The 16904-nt window shown below is 37.1% G+C and overlaps 1 protein-coding gene across 4 annotated transcripts in view; it reads left to right on the forward strand.

The window, feature by feature from the left end:
• slco4a1 (solute carrier organic anion transporter family, member 4A1) overlaps positions 1-16904 on the forward strand; it is a 49712-nt gene that overhangs the window by 14342 nt on the left and 18466 nt on the right. For 2 of the 4 annotated variants that reach the window (XM_048177819.1, XM_048177818.1), the window contains exon 2: positions 11337-11387. The exons of 1 other annotated variant lie outside the window; for it this stretch is intronic. The gene's annotated coding sequence lies outside the window, so the exon portion shown is untranslated. Of the gene's footprint in view, positions 1-10882; positions 11186-11336; positions 11388-16904 lie in introns of those variants that run through there. One more of the 4 variants, XM_048177820.1, reaches the window with a different exon arrangement.

Here is a 16904-nt window from a genome sequence, read left to right on the forward strand (position 1 = left end):
CACTCAATCCATATTATGTACTAATGGACCCTTTCTCAATACCAAATACAACATATGATTTATATAAAATAATATTTATTGAATAACAGTATTTAAATTAACAACAACAGCCATTATAAATGACAGCAGGAAATAAACTACAATTGTACAATTCAGTCAAACAAACAAAAGCAGTGCTCTACAGCAGGCGTGTTCAAATGGCGGACCGTGGTCCAGGTCCGGACGCTGGCTTGGTTCCAGCCAGACCACGAGACATGACAACTGTAGCACCATTTTACCGTTTCTAGTTAAAGTAAGCAGCGCGTCAAAACAACGGAGCGGTTCACACCACAAGCGCTCAGGGTAGTTTATGGTAATGATCTTTCAGTGCAATATCCTCTAATATTTTTATCTAGAGGCAAAAACGCTTTTAATTCCACCTCTTTCCGTTCCGTGCATGTTTATTCGAGCTGCAGATGATGCAGTTATTTTAACAACAGTAGCAGAGACATGGTGAGCAGTAAACTAGATCGATACTTTCACTAAAACACTGCAGAAAACAACAATGCTGCAAATATAGTTATTTTTCATTTGATATATATGACTCTGACTGTTCAAACCAGGTTTGCGACAAGACGTTTTTTCATGTACATTTAGCATTATTAATCAGCATTTTAAGAGCATTTCAAAATAAACATATAATTGGGAAAATTACTTGTAGATGGTAAGGAAAGAAAACAAACTTTGAAATTACTAGCTAACTTTGTTTTCTGCTCATGCTGATTTTGATTATTATTTACATTGTTTTTTTTGTTTTTAGTTGGTATGTATTTTAAGCAAAATATAAAAATGGTCCAAACTTCAAGAGGAACAACCCTGAACCAGTGGCGCCTGCAGCCGTACGGCTGTACACACTGCCTTTTATATTTTTTACATAATTTTAAAATTGATTATTAAAATCTATCAGTGTACATTCATGACATATTAAAAAGCAAGAGAGGATGAGAATAAATAAAGGTGTGCATTTGTGTGTTGTAAAGTCAAATGTGTGTATGTGCGTGCATGGGTGGGTGTGGGATTATGGGTGAAAAGAAATCTGATTGGCTAGTTTATTTTCTTCGCTTTTTTCAACACATGAAAAAGGACATTACAGATAGTTAATGTTTAAATACAGGCTCAAAATGAGTAAACGCTCTCTAAAACAGCTAAATTAAATTGAAACATTTGAAAAAGGCCTAAAACTATTGAGTAGGAATGGAGAAATGAAGTCTCTAAAATCCCAAACCTGTCCTGAAGGACCCCAGCACTGCACATTTTGTATGTCTCCCTTATCTGACACACCCACTTCAGGTCTTGCAGTCTCTACTAATGAGCTGACGAGTTTAATTAGATGTGTTAGATGAGAGTGACATCCAAAATGTGCAGTGCTGGAGGTCCTTCAGGACAGGTTTAGGAACTACTGCTCTAAATATTTTGGGAAAAGTTTCAAAGCATCAAGAGTGTCAAAAACAGTGGCATCTTGTGGCGGGTAAAATTTACAGCAACCATAAACCTGAGTGCACAGCTCCATTGAAATACGCACATTTCGGGACAAAGCTGCTTAGAGATAATGATAAAACAAAACAAAACAAAAAATTCACAAAGCATCTATCTACACAAGCACATCAGAGTGCAGTTACGTGCATCAGAATTTCTAAGTACATGAGCAGGAAAGAGACAGTCGATTAATCAATTTGTACAGCATTAGATCATTCCCACCACTGCAATAATTGATTTAATCACTTTTTGCGGACAGCAAGCAATCAAGCAAAAAAAAAAAAAATAAAATAATAATAATTGGGTGATATAAATAATAATTGAGATAAAATCCTGCAGGCGCCCCTGCCCTAAACCACCATACAGTATCTTTGGCCTTCTGGCTTACATATATATCTAAATGTAAAAATTATAATAGCTTGATAAAACATCTGATCTTACCTTTTAATATTAATATCTAGCCTAATTGGGCTCAACTGATGAGATATATATATATATATATATATATTATATATTTATAGAAAAATTCTCAGTCGCCCAGTATCCTCTTCTTTGATTATCTTGCCTGCTTAAGATTATGTTTATTTTACAAAGCACTACTGGTGCCAAGATGGAAATTTATAACTATTCCTTAGATGGACCTCCGCTGGGAAGGGAATTTAGCGACCGGACCTGGAACTTGGGACTTTAATTGAATTCCCCTGCTAGGATGCAAGTTAAATATAGCCTTAATATTAAATTATTAAATTTAACCTAGCCCAGTTCGATTGGCTCAGGAACAAGCAATAGATTAATAAGACCAAAGATTGCCCATTTTATGTACCCATAATGAATTATATCTCATGTATAACCAGATCTCATGTTTAAGAGACAGCTGCAAATCCCCAAAGTACTGGGCAGGTACACAAACACTGAACGGCCACTGATGGCCTGGAGCTCGCATCTCTGAAAACATCTAAACAAATTGTAAAATAGGCACAATGATTTAATATGAGTCACATATTTCAGGTCTAAACAACTACATTCTTGCCTAAAAACTCTTAAAACTACAGTTCATGTTACAATAAGTGTAGTATTTGTAAAAAAAATATGGTGGATTTGCTTGGTCGCCATGACAGTCGTTACAAGCAGAGTGATACAAAGGGTAGAAAGGCAGGAGTGCTGTTTTCACTAGAATATCACACGGCTCTCAGCCAATCAGATTTGAGAACCAGACAGAACTGTTGTATGTATATAAACATCAAAAGTCATGAGCTTGATTTCCAAGAAATGTTTAAATTAACTAATAAAACGTGTACCTTGAATAAAATGTTTTAAGATAAAAGTGTCTGCCATATCATCCTGAGTCCCAGGCATAGAATATTTTATTTTAGCGGACATTATATTTTAGCGAATTTCTCTGAGACCATACACACAGTCACATTGACTGAATGATCAAATTTAGCACTCTTATGGAAATATGATAATATTTTGTATTTATCATTCATCAAATCAGACTAATTTTAAAATTGTTAGAAATAAACATCTCAGGAAAATATTATGGGGTTTCAAATCAGAATATGACTTTCTGTTATGAAACAGGCCAGAGATTTCATACATGTCCTCTGTAGAAGACACCAGGACTTACAGCAATTTTATCAGGCATTTTGGGACACACAACATGTGATTAGGGAAAGAAATTATTATATATCATTATTCCTATGAAATATGAGATATTCTTATGAAAATGTTGCCAAGTTATTACTCCAATTATTACACTTTTTTCATTACATGTTGCTCCAAGAATACGTTACATTCAAATTAGATACAATGTATAGGCACATTATATAGAATGGGACTACCCATTTATGGCCATTTTACACACATATTGCATAAAGTAAAATAGTATATCAAATCATTCTGTTCTATCTTTCATAACATAGTTGAGAATTGGTTAAAAATACCCTAAACCTAAATATTGATTGGTAAATGAAAAAATAAACGAACAAACAAATAAAAAGTTGTTTTTTTTTAATTTTGTAATTTGTTACGAGCTCTGACAAAATTGCTCCAACACAGTTTCCTCCAACACAACAAACTAAACAGAGGTGCCCATTGTCTCATCTCCCACACTGAACTTGACTAAACAAGGAAGAAAACCTCAGGACACAAAATACAATAAAAAGGAAAACATCCTTTTTATTGTATTTTGTGTCCTGAGGTTTTCTTCCTTGTCATGACTTAATTAGGAGACCAACAAAAAGCTTCGGGAGGGAAAAAGCCAAAACAATAAACAAATGAAGCCAGCCAACTAATTCAACCTCTAACCTTGAAAAGAAACACAACCAGAAATATTCAACATAACCTTACCTCCCTAGCTTACCACAAAACAGGAGAAAAAGGGGGGAAAATAAACAGGCATCCCACTACAAGAAGGGTAGCAGTCTTATAGTCAACATAAATCAAAATAGTTAAGGTTTACACACAGGTAATGATTGGCAACACAAAAACAACTGATCATTTGAGCTGGGAGACGAGAACTCGAGGAGCGAACGTCCAGATGGCTTTTAAAAACGCTCCGCAGGAACACTGGGCAAATACCAAATGACACTTTTGCGCCCTTGAAGGGCACTTCAAGAAGGGGACACCATTTGTAGGGGTGTTCCAAACGAAAGTGAACAACTGAATCCCTTCATGAAGGGCCCTTCCACAAGGCCGTTATTGAAGGGTACCTGCAATGGTCACTTTGAGGAAGAAATTTGAGCATTTATGGTCATGTGACCCAGCAAATACTCGTGATCAATTTTTTAAAGCTAGATGGCGGGAGAGTTCGAGTTAACCTACAAACAAAGTAATTTAAGATTTTTTTCCTTTTCGTGATACATTTCACACTTTTGTCATGTTGTGTTTAAATAAATTTCATAGGTAAGAAATGTGTTAAGTAATGCATTGTCCAAAGATGAGACGGCAAGTTTTAAAGTTGAAAACAGAGATATATATATATAACACTTATATATAAAATGTATATTTATTTGCAACAGTTATGTTAAAGCAATAATACAATTTCTGTCGTAAGAACAGCTGATGGACACCATGCTGCATTGTCATGGGAACATCCCAGGGGAAGATTATGAAGAAATTACATTGTCTTTCATTGTTCCCTTCGCCAAGTGCATTCCAAACGGCTACATAATGGCATGCAAGTGCCCTGCTCCCTTCAAAGTCCCCACTTCAAGGGCTTTTACACAAATTGGGGCTTTACACAAGAGGTCTTCAGCTCCTCTAAAAGCATGTTGGCATTTTGGTTTCAAGACAAACTTTTGGGACAGTTTTAGGAGATCTGTCAGTGGTGCGACTAATGTTGCAAAATTATGATAGAATCCCAGATAATAACCCATCATTTCCAGTAAACGGCATAGCTATCGACAATTAGAGGGTCGTGGAAACTATTATAGCAACAATATTTGCATTCACTGGTTTCACTTGCCCATGACCTACTTTCTTTCCAAGATAAGTGATTGTGGCTTTAATGAATTCATATTTCGCCAGATTCATGATCAGCAATCCTCTAGCCAAGCGAGCGAATACTGCCCTTTATGAATCCATGTGCTCCTCCCATGTAGAAGAATACACAACAATGTTGTCCAAGCTCCAAGTACGCTTCACAGTCAGATACATCCTGACTGTGACCCCTCTCAGATGGTGTGTCCTCGTGCCAAAGAGAGAAGGCAAGGAGGATGAGGATATGGCGAAGGAGTGGTGAAGAGTTGTCGAAACTGGCAGAAGATACAGGAGGAGATTTCGGAAGTGGAAGGCTGACTGGGAGGAGGCGGAAGTGTCCAGGGCGATGCCGAAGGTGGTGAGATCCAGGGAGGAGCCTTGAGCAGGAATGGCCTGATGAGCATATGTAATGGAGCCAATGGAAGTGGGGACTTTGCTTGGACCTCAAAGACTTGAGACTTGATCTTGAACCGCAAGGACTTGAGACTTGACTTGGACTGCAGGGACTTGTGAACATGTCTGGGTGGAGCGCTGGAGAGCAGCGAATGGCCTGCAAGTCCGTGACAACGTGATGCCGATGTCTGAGCCAGGCAGAGCCGATGGTCCGGGGGAGTCCAGTGGAGTTGAAGGCTCGATGGTTGATGTTGGATTCGAGGGAGGAAGGAGTGCAGGTGGAGGAGTCAGGCCAATGGGCCGAGGTAGCGTGATGGGATCTGAGGCCAGAGGCGGAGCCCACAGGAGCTGGCTGACAGTGGGCCCCAGGTGTAGCCGTGCCACTGAGAGGCTGATGAGGGACTGATCGGAGATGGCAAGGGCTGGGTAGCAGGAGTGACTGGGAGCTGGAGAAGGGACTGAGGAACACATGGTCTGGCAAAAAAACAAAAAATTCTGGTCAAAAGTCTAGACAGGAGGTGGGAGATGGAGGCTGGGTGGGACCAGTGAGTGAAAAAAATGGGACAGGATAGGGTGGAATTAAAGGGGGTAGTGGTTCTTCCCCTCCAAATAACAGTTTATGGTACAGGCCAGAAGCTCACTCTCAGTGGTGGGAGTGTGGGCAGGCCTCCATTCTACACCCTTGCACTCATCACAAACTCCCTCGGTGACAGATGATGCAGTCGGCTAGCCCACCTAGTCTAGACTCTGTCTGCTGTGGGCTTGTGCAACAATTCCTTGCCGTCTGGAGGTTCCTGGCTGGGCACTGGATTAGGAGTGGGGCTGGTGTCATTGTCAAATCCGACTATGAAAGATGATCCACATGATGCCAGCACCCACTACGAAGAAGAATGTACAAAGGCAGTTGTTTGGGAAATTCGACTGATCTGCTAGGTCAAGGAATTCTATCACATGTGCCTCGAGGAAGCGATTTCCCTGCTCAAGGCAGATTAACAAGAAGGAAGGAGAGTCCATGGTGTCAGGGAAAAAAGAACTACAAAAAACACTGATACAAAACAAAAACACATTGTCACTTTTTGGTCCAGTCTTCGGTTTGTTGGATATAAACACAGAGATGAAAGTTTCACATGGTATTTAATAGTATCCACAAGGCAAATCCAAACATAGAAGAGCAAGCACAACACAACCATTCACAAACAAGACCAGACAAATGTGAACTGAAAACACAGGAACTTAAACACACAGACAAATGAGGTGATTAGTGATACACAGCTGACAGTGATGACAAATCAAATCAGTAACTATGACAACAAACTCGACTAAGGGAAACGGCGCAAACACAAACAGAGTCCATGTGGTGTGACATCTCCCCTATAGAATCACAGTAACTTCTCCAGTAGTTCTTTTTAGCAGCTCAAATTACCCTTCTCATATATTTAAATGCCTCCCAATTTGCCAGTTTAAATTTCCATCTACATATCCTCTATGATTTCACTAACATCCATGCCTATTTTACAACAAATCTCTTCCTATTGTAGAGTCCTCTCAAACATCCCATATACATATCCCTGCTAGACATTCTGACACCAGTGTGAAATCTATAGAAGAACAACTACCCCGGACAACATCTATTCCAGTAGCTCTACCATCATTCATACATACCAGACCCTTCAAATCCAGCATTTCTCTATTAAGCCCAGAACACACCAAGCCGATGGTCGACCATTGGGCAGTTTTTGTTCGTTGGCTGACTAAGTTTTCTCAGTGTGTTCCACACCGTCAGCTGAAGTTAGTCCTCGTCGGCTTTTTCCAGCCAATTCTACATGTTGAATTGGTGTCAGACCTGTCGGTCAGTCAGGCCATCTGATCATTCAGGGGTGCGTTTCCCAAAAGCATCGTTAGGCAACTAACATCGCAAGTTCCGTCGTTACTAACATAGTTCAACGATTTGGTGTTTCCCGAAACCATCGTTCAAACGAACATTCGCAAACTCTGCATCACAGGTTTGTGTGGTTGGAGCGACAGCTCTCGAGCTGTAGTTAGAAGCATAGTTTCCTGTTTTATGATATGTGGACTTAATAAATCGTTATCTTGAGCAAAATAAGCAAGCTGACATTAAGTACAATGTATATCTTTTATTTTGAATATATACAAATGTCATTTATATATTTTAGTTTGTCAAGAGAGCTAAAGCACTGTTTTTGAAGAGTGTGCATGTGCGTACGTGCTCTAGTACGTCAGAACAAGCATTTCATTTAATCTGGAAATAAAGCAAAATAACTGAGGAAAATGAGAATTAGTCCTCTAATCCCATGTCTGTAATTTATAGCAGAAATTCTATCATTAATTCGATCTCAAACAGATTTATTTAAAGAAGTTATAACTCCACCACCTGCGTGACGTCATTCACCAACGAACGGTTTGCGACAATACAGTTGGACCCACTTTATATTAAGTGGCCTTAACTACTATGTACTTACATTTTAATTAATCATTTGATACAATGCACTTATTGTGTACATACATGTTTTTACATTGTACTTATATTTTAAAAACACCTGCACGTAATTACATCTGTAATTAATTTCTGTAATTACATTCATAATTACACTGTTGACCCATCCCTTAACCCTTACCCCTACCCTTAAACCTACCCATACCACCAAAGCTTTCCCTAACCTTACCCGTATCCTCCTCAATAGCAGCACAAGTGTTATGCAATTCAATATGAACACAATAAGTACATTGTACTTATTTTTTGGTGTAAGTACATAGTAGTTAAGGCCACTTAATATAAAGTGGGACCATACAGTTTTGGGAAACAGTCGTGACTAGCTAGTTGATTTGTTCAACGATGGATTGTACTATTGTAGTTCAGCATCGAGTTACATCATTGTTAGGGAAACGCACTCCTGATTGGCTGTTCAGCTACTGCCACCTGCTGGTACGGAAAGGCATTTCATCTTACGCAGGCGCAGAATGGACGTGCTACTTGGCCGCTGAGTGTCGAGTGTCGGTTTGGTGTGTCGGGACAACTTTGGACCCAGACGCTGCCGACATCGGCCAACCCCGCAGTCTGCTTTCGTCAACACTAGTTCGTCAGCGTCAGCTTGGTGTGTTCCGGGCTTTCCTTACCATTATGATCAGTATTACCGCTTCACTACAATGTATAATGTATTTGTACTTTATTAAACTACTATAGTATTATAAAATCCCCACACCATATCACTTTTTGATGACCTATTCCCATTATTTTATTCCCACTTTAATACTTAACCTATTGCAAGGATTTTAATTACCTTAACACTCTGTTCTCTTAAAAATATATTGTTTTATTGCTGCTGCTGGTCATATAATTAGAATATCATCAAAAAGTTGATTTATTTCACTAGTTCCATTCAAAAAGTGAAACTTGTATATTATATTCATTCATTACACACAGACTGATATATATTTCAAATGTTTATTTCTTTTAATTTTGATGATTATAACTGACAACTAAGGAAAATCCCAAATTCAGTATCTCAGAAAATTAGAATATTACTTAAGACCAATACAAAGAAAGGATTTTTAGAAATCTTGGCCAACTGAAAAGTATGAACATGAAAAGTATGAGCATGTACAGCACTCAATGCTTAGTTGGGGCTCCTTTTGCCTGAATTACTGCAGCAATGCGGCGTGGCATGGAGTCCATCAGTCTGTGGCACTGCTCAGGTGTTATGAGAGCCCAGGTTGCTCTGATAGTGGCCTTCAGCTCTTCTGCATTGTTGGGTCTGGCGTATCGCATCTTCCTCTTCACAATACCCCATAGATTTTCTATAGCGTTAAGGTCAGGCGAGTTTGCTGGCCAATCAAGAACAGGGATACCATGGTCCTTAAACTGTGTGCAGGTGCCAAGTCCTGTTGGAAATAAACATTTGAAATATATCAGTCTGTGTGTAATGAATGAATATAATATACAAGTTTCACTTTTTGAATGGAATTAGTGAAATACATAAACTTTTTGATGATATTCTAATTATATGACCAGCACCTGTATATTAGAATATTCATCACTCAATTCTATAATCCTATATGTAATTTAATTCTTTAATAAATATAGCCACCTCTTCACCATTCCCTGCCTGTCTATCCCTTCTAATACTGACCAAGTACTGAACGAACTAAAGGCTTATATTGAATATACAATGGAGCAATCAAGGGAAAACATAACAGGTGTAGTACTAATTTAACAACCATCGAGGAACACAGGCAAGCGAGAACAGGACAAACAGAACCAAAACACAATGAAACTAAACCTAACCCTAACCTATCAAATGAATCACCCATTACACAACTTTTAAAAATAGATGTTTGTGTGAATGCTTTACTGCTTCCTTCCCAGAAATCCTTAGTGAAAGTGGTGCTCTCGTGGTCTTTGTTTCCTTGTTTTTTTTCTCTGAAATTTATATCTCACCGTATGACCATCCAGCATGGTTCAAAGAAAAGGGAAGGAACCTGCACTCCACAACAAACACATGTTCCCACCCCGAGACTCGAAGCTTTCACTGATGTTATCCTTCCCTCCGTTTGATCACACGTATAAAATTAGAAATGAAAGAGTTCATAGAACACAATAACAAATAATTAGGCTTTTTTATTAATCTCATTGTAACAAAGCATGAACCACAGAGCTCTTTTGAAGACAGAACTGAGAAATGACTAGCTCACACAGCCTCAGCTAATGCTATAGCCACACCACAACTTTTCAACCATGTGTTCATTATTCAGAGATGCATGCAAATGAGTCAGAAATGAAAGCCACGGATTGCAATGACATGGTCATTCTCATTTTGCTTATGTTGTTTGGTCATTCTCCTGTTTTTTTTAATCTTTAAGATTTCTAAACCAGTGTTTCTCAACCCTCTAGGCACTGGAGGCACACCAACACTACACATTTTCCAACTCTTCCTAATCAAACACACCTGATTCAACTCATCAGCTCATTAGTAGAGACTCCAAGACCAGAAATATATGGGCCAGATAAGGGAGACATCCCAAATGTGCACTGTTGGTGTGCCTCCAGGAACAGGGTTGGGAAACACTGTTCTAAACTAACTGAAATCTTACCCAAGAAACTGTGAAGCCACCCATCTGCCCCATTTTGATGATTGGCTTCACTGCATGATTTATATGAAGAGCTTGTGCAGTTAATAAACTGATTTCATTTCATTGTATCCATAATTGTATTGTCTCTCTGCATGCGGAGAGTGTTATTGGGAAACCCTGAATGTGTCAAGGAAGTCTGTAATACCTCTTAGCATTTCCATTCATTTCTATTCTCAGCTGGCACAGGACTCGTGGACGATCCACATCCTGGTTGTTTTTTAGCCAATCAGCTGAAGCATAAGACAAATCACTAATGTTTACATTTACATATGGCAACTGCTTTTATGACTTGCATTGCATTCAAACACATGATCAGTTCTTTCTTTTCCTAGGAAATGAACCCTTGATCTTGGTGTTTCTAGTGCAAAGCTCTACTGTTTTGCACCATATCCTTTCCTAAAGAGTATGAATCCTTAACATTCATGCAGTTACATTACAGTTGTATAATTTCATTTCAGTAAATTCATTTATTTTTTTTATATTTGTGGTAAGTTATAGTGTTAGCAGAGCAAGTACAAATCTGACCAAGCCTACAGGTCCTCTTCTTTTTCCATGCCATGCTGGACAAACACATTCATGCGGTGTGAATGAAGTGTGATGAGTTAAGAAGAGACATCTGTGATGCTTGAGGTGCTGATCATCATGTCAGGTAGATACGGTGGACAGGACTGTGTCAGTGCTGCTTCAGTGATAGATGTGAAAGAGTGAGAGGTTTGAGGAACGCCCCATTTGGGACTGTCTTGCTTGCTCCTAGTCTCTTATGCTCCTTGTTCTCTTCTCTTTTCTTCTTTCTTGCACAGTCAAACTCTTAGACCCTTTAAGACCAATGAAGCATGATCAGAGGAACTGAGGTATGTTTTTTTTTTTTTCTTCTTTCAGTGAGACAATTATAATGCAGTTCTGTGATACATTTGCGATCAAATCTCATGTTTTCTAACATTCAAGTCATGAGTTTTATTTTCAGGGAATGCATGTACTGATATAATGTACAACTTTATTGCACTGGAACATACTTTAGATAAAAGTGTTTACCAAGTTTGCATTTCTCTCTCTCTCTCTCTCTTAGCACAGATGCAATTCTATAGACTAGAATGATCTTTGTGCAAGTAATGGTTGTAAATCATTTTACAATGTCAGTGCTTGAACACAAACCTGCAGTGTCAAAACAATAAAATCTGAATCTGAGTTGACAGTAGCCAGGTTCATTTTCTCTTACAGGAACTTTTTAGTTAATGAGTTGTTGACATTATAGGCAAAAATGTTAATATACTACAGTATGACATTTTATATCTGTTGTATAATAGTACAATAGTAGGAGTGTAACAATGTATCATGTCACAATATGTCACAATACAAAATTGCAACAATATGTGTCATGGATAGTTCACCCAAAGTGAAAATTACTGTGAGAAAAAAATCAAGTTTTAGTGGCAAGACTACGTTAAACTACTATATATAATTTTGAATATATGTATAATAATGCAATGGGTGAATATTTGTGGGTCCTGCAAATGCCAAATGTCTTATGTTACCAGTAAAAAAGTGGCCTGCATTATTTGCAAGCATATAAAGCATATTCATCTAAAATAATTCTGTATTTTCAGCTACAGATTCATGAATATTTTTATTCTGAGGCCACCATTGTCCTGTGCGTTGGGTTACCTGTATGAAGTCCAAGCCTATTAATTTCCACCCTGTTTTAATCAACAGTACATATTTTGGTTAACCTTTTACCATATGTCTTGGAGTATCGCAATAATATTGTATCATGAGTTCAGTATCGTGATATGTATCGAATCGTGACATGAGGGTATCGTTACATCAGTAATATGTAGTATTTTAGCCTATTTTGTCTTGTATTGGGGTGTAACGATACCCTCATGTCACGATTCCATAATAAAATGATACTAAACTCGCGATACAATATTATTATGATACTCCAAGACATATGGTAAAAGGATGACAAAAAATTAACTGTCGATTAAAATGCTATCAATGCACAGGAAAATGTTGATACCAGAATAAAAATATTCATGATTCTAACGCTGAAACACAGATTTATTTTAGATGAATATGCTTGCACTCTGTCACTGATTAGATATTTTAAAAAAATAAAAATTAAAAAAAAATAAAATATATATATATATATATATATACTTTGGGTGAACTATACACAATGCAGATTGTCACAATACAGATTCTGATATATTGTTACACCCCTACTACATATACTATAAACCAACACACAGGCAGGTCTAGATCTAAATTTGACCTTAGTGTGGAATAAGTGCAAATTAAATACATTGTAAAATAATATACAATTGTATAGAAATGTGTGTTAGCATGAATTGAAAGTCTTTTAAGAAGCAGGCTGAGATTATCAACTTAAATTGAATTTAGGGTTAAAGTCAAAGAAGCCTGAAAATCTCTTAATGGTTTTACGCAGTTAAAACCTGCCTAAAATAGTACACCTTACATTTGCGTGCCTGCACTTTTTAGCAGGCGTACAAATGTTGAAGTTGTTTCTTTTAAATTAAATGGATAATGATGTTGAGTTTGTATAATGAGATGTTTCCCTCCTAATTCTTTAATTTGATTTTGTAAGTATGGAAAGTGTGGCATGCTTCTCAGATTGAAATATGCTGAATTTTGCAAGCATTTTTTACCTTTCATTTGCACAAAGCTGAGCATTTCTTGAATTTTGTAGAACCACTTAGTGTCCATTCCACAATCCTTTCTGTGAATGTGCAACTGCTGCATTAAAGAATGAACTGAAAATGCCCAATCATCTGAATATTTGGTATGGGTATCTTTTGGCACAGATCACTATTTTCCAGAGACTCAAAATTAAAGCAAATAACCATAAAACTGTTTTGACTAAATCTCACAAATGTTAATATTCAGATGAAAGACAATTAAAAATAGTGCAGCCATTCATCAATAGTGCTGAAATGTGATTTTGTGTAATCTGTGGTCAGGAGAAAAAATTAAATTGTGAGAGTCATCTTGCCCCATGTTACCCTAATGTGGTTAAAAGGTGTGTATAACTGACCTTACAGTAGCCGCTGTTCTGTTTGCATTCTGCTGCTTTCCTTCTACTCTCTTCTAAACTCTTTACTCTGTTCATTAAAGCTCAAGGTGAAGGGTTGCCAGATATCACAAAAAAAAAACGCAAAACAGGGTATCCGCGGGGCATTAAAAAGCATGAAAAGTCATTAAATGGATTTTGCAAAAATTAAGCCCTTAAATGGCATTAAAAAGCATTACATTTTACTTCTACAGGCATTAAATTTTTTAGATAGTTTTGAAGAAAAATAATACGTACATTGGTGTGATACACACACGGAACCAGTTTGGTAATTGCCTCCTGCCAGTGCAAAATTGCCGTATAACGCTGGTTTGGACAGCGGCGGGCTGGGACCTGTAGACAGAAGGCTGCATCAGTGTTGCCAACTTAGTGCCTTTTCAGACCCTTTTTGCGACTTTTTTCTAAGAAAGCACGTTGTGACGAATATAGCGACTTGTTAACCTGATCTAGGTTCCACTGGTACGCCAACATTTCATATGTGTATTTTCAAAAAATATTTAAAACAATCCCATAACATTAATGCAGCTGTAATCAATCAAAAATATGCAGATTTACATAAGCTGCAATATTCTGAAAGGATATTGCTTCAGAACAAATTTACATTTCCACCACAAAAAATAAATAAATAAATAAATAAAATTTCCGGACAAGCAGCTGTTTTACTCGTACAAGTGAATGACCGATTTATGCATCCACATGACAATGCTTAATGTCGAGCCCTGTATGTAATCTTAATGGGCTGGGTTTCAATCACCATTTCATAATGAATGACAACTAAAGCAGAAAAAAATATATAGATGAAACAATTTTATTGGTAATTTGGCTGTATTAAAATATATTATGTGAGCAAAAGCGTAGCAGCAGAAAAGCAAACAAATGTAAAGGGCTGACACTTGGCAGAATGCGAATACACCAGTGACATGATGATTATTCTAATTGCCGTATGTCGTCATCTATCGACATTTAGCGGCATATATATATATATATATATATATATATATATATATATATATATATATATATATATATATATATGGCATTAAAAAATTTAAAAATTTAAAAATTGGCATTAAAAAGGCATTAAAAAGCATTAAATTAGATTTGATGAAATCTGTAGAAACCCTGGTTTTTGTTCTATGTATTTTAGGACACTTAGTTTGAAGTTCTTTCTGTTCCATTTAGTTTCTCTTTTTTCCTGTTTAGTTCCTGTTTCCATGGTTGTCATAGTTATTCCAAAGAATATACACTAACAAGAAGCGACACTCAATAGATTGTTCCATTGCAGCACCGGCGCCCAGCAACAGGCAATACCAGCTGCTTTGTTAAAACAAAACATACATTAAAGCTGAAATCCAACCTGAATGATGACAACACAGAATAAAATACCATCAGTGATCATCAAATCCTTTTTACAGTTTATTTTACACACTTTGTGTTTAAGTCTTCCACTTTTTTCACAAAACCTTTGCTCTCTAGAAACCCAGTTCACTTTGGGTTAAAATTCTTTAAAAGGCTTATAAACACTGAATTAATACCAACATATGAAATTAAATTAAGGACATGCATCAGAAAAATTGGGAATGTTGGACAATAAATATATGAATATAACAGCTTGATTTTGCAGTGTTGTCTAATGTCCGTTAAAGGAAAAGTGTCCAAAAGTGGGAATTATGCGATAATGGACACAGCAATGCATCATGTATTATAAGATCATTATGTTTGTAGCGTGATCCATTAAAATATTAAACAATATTTAAATTCAGACCTAGATATTATTATTATTACTCCACTAGGTCTGAAATATATTGTTCGCTGCAAACATGATGATCTTAAATGCATTTATTATTAATTTACTATTAATAAATGTGTAAAGTTGCATGAAATGGAAATACTCAATAAAGTAGGCTAACTACGTTACCTCAGATGGTTGAATGGTTGGATTCCACAACTGGTAAAATAAAACATATATAACACAATACAACATTTACTGCAGGATCATACAATTTACTGGAGACTTAATTTAAAAAAAAACTGTTCTATTGCTCTTCTGATTTGGCAGTGAAATTCACAGATTTTGGGTGCGTAAGATGTGAAGGATTCTATGGTCCAGTTAGTATTTTCACCCCATAATGGCGGCCGCACTACTGGAGCGCCATCTAGTGGCTGTTACCCAAAAAGTATCAAAGTGTCGCCTTTTGGGTTCTGAGCTCTTTGGTTATTCACTGTTTAATTGATTAGAGTCTCACCTGTCCCTCATTGCCACTGTGTATTTAAACCCTCAGTCATCTTCTGTTTTTTGTCTTGCGTTAACGTTTTGTGCTGGTATGTATTGCTGTTTGCTTCCCAATGTTTATTCAATTTTATTTAATTGTTCATCTGCATCAAGCCTGATTGTTGTGGATAATCAAGTCAAGCCAGCGCAACACTTAAAAAATGCAATATAAACAGGTTTTCTTATAAGTAGGGGGCTTCAAGTACAATAAATTAAAAACAAGTTTAGAATCAAATCTAAAATCAAATTTTTGCATACATTGAATTGAAATCGAATCGTGAGCCCAAGAATTGATTTTAATTAAAACGTGAGATTCCAAAAGATTCCCACCCCTACTAACAAACATGCTGGTCACTGAAAGGCTTTCCTGAGGTAAATGTAATGTTTTATGACATAGCTATTGTTTACGAGCTGTTTTAATGACGTCTGAGTGGTTGAAACACTGATTGAGCAACTACATAAGACATGATATATTTCATTAGTTGTACTGTATCTGTCAAATGCGCGAGTTTCACTCTGAATGCGTGAGAGTTGGCAGCCTTGATTAACATGAGTAAGGCCCGCCCAATTGGCCCAATGACGGTTTCCCATAGGGCGGGGAATGTTTCTTACACGTTCTGTCTATTCAGTGTGGCAAAATTCTTATCTGACCTCATTTTATTATGACCTCGAATTTAGGTTGGAATGCCAATTGATTATTGACCATTTATAAGATAATTTATCTGGATGTTTGATTATTCTATTTAACTCTTTACTCTTATTGTACTCCTTCACTATACTGTTTAGAAGGCCACTTCCATGCTTGCTCTATCTAAAAGTATTTTGTTGAGTCCCCATCGATCTGTGTACACTTGAATTAAAGTAACACTATCTCTAGTCAGAGGTCACGACCACTACTACAGATAAGCTGACCAATATTGCTCCTCTGATAGTAGCTTTGGTTTGGTCATGCCATGGTTTCCCATGTACACTTAGCTAGAGTAACATTACATTAAACAGAGGTAAGGC

Source organism: Megalobrama amblycephala, linkage group LG24 (genome assembly GCF_018812025.1).
Source record: "Megalobrama amblycephala isolate DHTTF-2021 linkage group LG24, ASM1881202v1, whole genome shotgun sequence".
In the NCBI taxonomy this organism is placed as follows: domain Eukaryota; kingdom Metazoa; phylum Chordata; class Actinopteri; order Cypriniformes; family Xenocyprididae; genus Megalobrama; species Megalobrama amblycephala.